The following is a 5,611-nucleotide window of genomic DNA, read 5'->3' as shown; positions in this document are numbered from 1 at the left end:
TGGGGGGGGGGTAGGGTGTGTGTGGAGAGACTGGGGCAGCGAGGTTTCGAGGTGAGGGCAGAGGGTGGAGAGAAAATGTGCTCCGAGGAGCGTAATGCAGCAGACCCCTTAACTCGGAGTCCCTTCAAGACGGTAGCAGAGGCTGAAATACGGAGGGGTGGGTGCATACGCAAACTTCGGAAGTTCTCGCCCCGAGGTCCGTTTCTTCCCTGCTTGTCAGGTTGCCGGCCATCTCCCTGCCCAGAGCATGTAACTTTAGGGGAAAAAGAAGAAGAGACGGGGAGGGGAGCTGGCCTAATATTTATGAAGCATCCGCTGGGTGCCACATACTGTATTAAGTATTTAATGTGTGTTATATGTGTCATCAGCCTTACGGAAATGAGGAAACTGAGGTGAGGTAATGAACCCGGGTTCACCCAACTAGGAGAACTGGAAAGCCCACCCAGGTTTGGCACAGACACAAGATTCTCTGTTAGTCATTACAAAGAGACAAAAGTATGGGGTAATAGTAGTTAATGTTTATTGAGCATTTTAAGCTGGACACTGCTGGAATTTGTTGAGTTATCTTATCTGGTGTGGTTCTATGTAGTAGCAATACAGTGATATCCATTTTACACGTGAAAAACAGGCTCAAAGCAGACAGCAACGGCACAGTTCTTGCTCTTACGTTGCTTACAGTCTTCTGGGGAAGAAAAGATGTACAGATAATAGCAATATGTAATTTATTGATTACTTTCTATGTGTCAGGCACTTTGCTGGGACGTTACATGCCTTATCAGTGGCAGGTACTCAAAATTCAATGAAGTAGGTACTGTCATTATCTCTGTTTTATATTTTTCATATATATTTGGTCTTTGTCTTTGGTTCTTGGCTCACAGCTCCTAAAACCCTTGGAATTTCCTGTGTTAATGAGTGATAATGGTGTCTTTTTTTTTTTTTTTTTTTTAATTTTTTTTTAGTTTTTTGCCATACGCGGACCTCTCACTGTTGTGGCCTCTCCCGTTGCGAAGCACAGGCTCCGGACGCACAGGCTCAGTGGCCATGGCTCACGGGCCCAGCCGCTCCGCGGCATGTGGGATCCTCCCGGACTGGGGCACAAACCCGCGTCCCCTGCATCGGCAGGCGGACTCTCAACCACTGCGCCACCAGGGAAGCCCCGATAATGGTGTCTTTTATATTTAATGAGGTGACTTTTGGAAAGCCCTTAGGTAACCTAAGGATGGGCTGGTTGCCAGGAAAGCCATCCATGTGATTAGAGGGTTGGAACTTTCACTCCCTCCATTCTCCTACCTCTAAGGAGAGAAGGGCTGGAGATTGAATTCAGTTGCCAATGGCCATTGCCTAAATCAATCATGTCTATGTAATAAAGCCTCCATTAAAAACCCAAATGGGGCTTCCCTGGTGGTGCAGTGGTTGGGAGTCCGACTGCCGATGCAGGGGACGCGGGTTCGTGCCCCGGTCCGGGGGGATCCCGCGTGCCGCGGAGCGGCTGGGCCCGTGGGCCATGGCCTCTGAGCCTGCGCTCCGCAACGGGAGAGGCCGCGGCGGTGGGAGGCCCGCGTACTGCAAAAAAAAAAAAAACCCAAATGGACAGGGTTCAGAGTTTCCAGGTTGGTGAACATGTGGAGGTGCAGGGAGAGTGGCGTGCCTGGAGAGGGCATGGAAGCCCCGTACCCCTTCCCACATACCTTGCCCTATGCGTCTCTTCTATCTGGCTGTTCCTGAGTTATATCCTTTTATAATAAACCGGTGATCTAGCAAGTAAAATGTTCCTGTGAGCCACTCTAGCAGCTGAACCTAAGGAGGGGGTTGTGGGGACCTCTGATCTATAGCCAGCTGGTCAGAAGTATAGTTAATAACCTGGATTTGGGATTGGCATCCTGAGTAGGAGGGGGTTGTTGGAACCCCTAATCTATAGCCAATTGGTCAGAAGCACAGATAATAGATAGATAGATAGATAAATAAATATATGGATGTATTTCCCCCACAAATGAGATTATATCAGACAGTTTGTTCTGCTACTCACCTTTCACTAAATATATGATGGAGCACTTTCCATGTGAGACATACGGGTTTTAGTATGGGTTTTTAAAAAGACCATTTTGGGACGTCCCAGGTGGTCCAGTGGCTAAGGCTCAGCGCTCCCAATGCAGAGGGCTTGGAGGTAAAAAGATTTAGGGCTTCCCTGGTGACGCAGTGGTTGAGAGTCCACCTGCCAATGCAGGGGACACGAGTTCGTGCTCCGGTCCGGGAGGATCTTTTTTTTGTTTTAACCCCAAAAAAAAAAAAAAAAAAAAAAAGATTTAGCATTTGATTTGTATATTTGCTGTCTCTTAAGTGTATTATATTTAAAATGTCATTATAACTTAGAAAATAATTTCTGTTTCTTCTTCATCTATGATGCAGTTTGGTTCCCTACCCTTGAGATAAGTAGCAGAGAAGGAGAAGTGGACATAACTAAGAGGGAGACGGAAATGCAAAGATATCAGAAATCTTGGCCGAGTCATCAGTGGTTTCTCTACCAGCCTTGGAGGAGCACTGAATGCCACTCTGACATTCTCCAACTTTATTAACTTTCAGTCCATCAGCAAATGCTATGGACTGTGCCTTCAAATGTATTTAGAATGTCATCCTTTCCTACTGTTTCTACTGCTGCCACCTGAGCCAGAGTAACCCTTTGCTCACTGTTAAGTTTAAAACCATCTAGTGGTTTCTTACCTTCTAGTAAAAACCAAAATCTTTTTAATGCCCATAAGACACCATCTGGTCTTGTGTGCCCTCTTATGCCTTTTAGACCTCATCTACTCTTCGCTCTGCCTCTGCTCCAACCACACTGGCCTTGCTGTCTTTCAAGGCAAGTACATCTGTGCTTGGGACTTTTATATACTTGTGCCTGAAGTGCAAAGGGATTAGAGAGCCGCATTTCTCTGCTCCTTCATTTGTTCAAATGTGAACTTAACTGAGTTTTTTCTTAACCATCCTTTCCCTTATCCTCTACTCCCCATACTTCTAACTACCTTAATCTTGCTTTGTTTTTCTCCATAGCACTTTTCACCATCAGACATATATGCTGCATATTTACTTTTTCACTTATTGTCTTTCTTCCCCTACTAGAATGAAAGTTCCGTTAGGCAGTCCTTCAGAAACTTTCTGGCATGTAATAGGTACTCAGTAAATATTTATTGAATGAGCAAATGAGTGAATGGTTTAATCTATCTGGTGGGCTTGGCTTTCAGAAATGCAAATGGAATGGAGCAGTGGGTGGCAGCTGGAAGGACTTTGAAGGGAATGCTAGTGAAAGCTTGAAGAGCTTTTAAGGAACTGTTTCTAAAAGTCTGATGACCTTTGAGGAGGCTGTGGGTGAGGGTTTAAAGGAAAGTGAGAAAAATCTTGGAAACTGGTTACGCGTTGACAAAGTTTAGCAACACTGTTGGCTGTAGTAAAGTGGAAGGTAGAAAATGTACCTAATGAACTGGATGATGTAGCCAAGGAGATTTCCAGGCAGAGTGTTAAATGTGCTAGCTGGGTTTTTTTTGGCTGGTCATAGCAGAAAGCTAGAGGAGAGAGAGAAGCTGAAGGAAGGTCTGTTAAAAAGAAGCATAGCCTAGCTGGTTTTTGAAAATTCCCAGCCTCTCCAGGCAGCACACAGTAGGACTTATTTAGTTAGTTAGTTATTTATATTAAACTAAAAAAAATTGTAGTTGCTGTACAATATTATATAAGTTAAAGGTGTACAATATAGTGATTCACAGTTTTTAAAGGTTACACTTCATTTATAGTTATAAAATACTGGCTATATTCCCTTTGTTGTACAATATATCCTTGTAGCTTATTTTATTTTGTTTATTTTTTAATAGATCTTTATTGGAGTATAATTGCTTCACAATACTGTGTTAGTTTCTGTTGTACACCAAAGTGAATCAGCCATATGCATACATATGTCCCCATATCCCCTCCCTCTTGAACCTCCCTCCCATCCTCCCTATCCCACCCATCTAGGTCATCGCAAAGCACAGAGGTGATCTCCCTGTGCTATGCTGCTATTCCCACTAGCTAACTATTTTACATTCTGTAGTGTATATATGTCAATGCTACTCTCACTTTGCCCCAGCTTCCCCCTCCCACCCCATGTCCTCAGGTCCATTCTCTGTGTCTACATATTTATTCCTGCTCTGCAACTAGGTTCATCAGTACCATTATTTTCTTTTTTTTTAGATTCCATATATATGTGTAAGAATACGGTATTTTTCTCTTTCTGACTTACTTCACTCTGTATGACAGACTCTAGGTCCATCCACCTCACTACAAATAACTCAATTTCGTTTCTTTTTATGGCTGAGTAATATTTCATTATATATATGTGCCACATCTTCTTTATCCATTCATCTGTCGATGGACACTTAGGTTGGTGCCATGTCCTGGCTGTTGTAAGTAGTGCTGCAGTGAACATTGTGGTACATGTCTCTCTTTTTAAAATTTATTTATGTTTGGCTGCTTTGGGTGGCCTCTCACTGTTGTGGCCTCTCCCGCTGCGGATCACAGGCTCCGGACTCGCAGGCTCAGCGGCCATGACTCACGGGCCCAGCTGCTCTGCAGCATGTGGGATCTTCTGGACCGGGGCACAAACCTGCATCCCCTGCATCGACAGGCAGACTGTCAATCACTGTGCCACCAGGGAAGCCCTGTTCTTTTGCCTCCTGAGGCAGGTTTATTCCTAGGTATTTTATTCTTTTTGTTGTGATGGTAAATGGGATTGTTTCCTTAATTTCTCTTTCTGATTTTTCGTTGTTGGTGTATAGGAATGCTGGTGATTTCTGTGCATTAATTTGTATCCCGCAGCCTTACCAAATGCATTGATTAGTTCTAGTAGTTTTCTGGTGGCATATTTAGGATTTTCTATGTATACAATGATGCAAACAGTGACAGTTTTACTTCTTCTTTTCCAATTTGTATTCCTTTCATTTCTTTTTCTTCTCTGATTGCTGTGGCTAGGACTTCCAAAACTATGTTGAATAAGAGTGGCGAGAGTGGACATCCTTGTCTTGTTCCTGATCTTAGTGGAGATGCTTTCAGTTTGTCACCATCGAGTATGATGCTAGCTGTGGGTTTGTCGTATATGGCCTTTATTATGTTGAGGTAGGTTCCCTCTGTGCCCATTTTCTGGAAAGTTTTTATCATAAATGGGTGTTGAATTTTGTCAAAAGCTTTTTCTGCATCTATTGAGAGGATCATACGGTTTTTGTTCACTTTGTTAATGTGGTGTATCACATTGATTGATTTGTGTATATTGAAGAATCCTTGCACACCTGGGATAAATCCCACTTGATCATGGTGTATGATCCTTTTAATGCATGTGGGATCCTCCTGGACCAGGGCACGAACCCGCGTCCCCTGCATCAGCAGGTGGACTCTCAACCACTGCGCCACCAGGGAAGCCCTCTCTAGTTGTTTTAAGTGTTGGGTTAGATCGTTTATTTGAGATTTTTCTTTTCTTTTTTTTTTCTTTTTTAAGGATTTTTTAAAACATCTTTATTGGGGTATAATTGCTTTACAGTGGTGTGTTAGTTTCTGCTTTATAACAAAGTAAATCAGTTATACATATACATATGTT

At 43.3% G+C, this 5,611-nt stretch overlaps 1 protein-coding gene across 1 annotated transcript in view; it reads left to right on the top strand.

The window, feature by feature from the left end:
- AUNIP (aurora kinase A and ninein interacting protein) overlaps positions 1 to 5,611 on the top strand; it is a 24,659-nt gene that overhangs the window by 445 nt on the left and 18,603 nt on the right. The gene's annotated exons all lie outside the window — the stretch shown is intronic.

The sequence above is a fragment of the Neophocaena asiaeorientalis genome, unplaced genomic scaffold, assembly GCF_003031525.2.
Source record: "Neophocaena asiaeorientalis asiaeorientalis breed wild unplaced genomic scaffold, Neophocaena_asiaeorientalis_V1.1 scaffold79, whole genome shotgun sequence".
NCBI classification, from domain to species: Eukaryota; Metazoa; Chordata; class Mammalia; order Artiodactyla; family Phocoenidae; genus Neophocaena; species Neophocaena asiaeorientalis.
The sequence above is the reverse complement of the archived record's forward strand: the minus strand, read 5'-3'. Positions and strand labels throughout refer to the sequence as shown.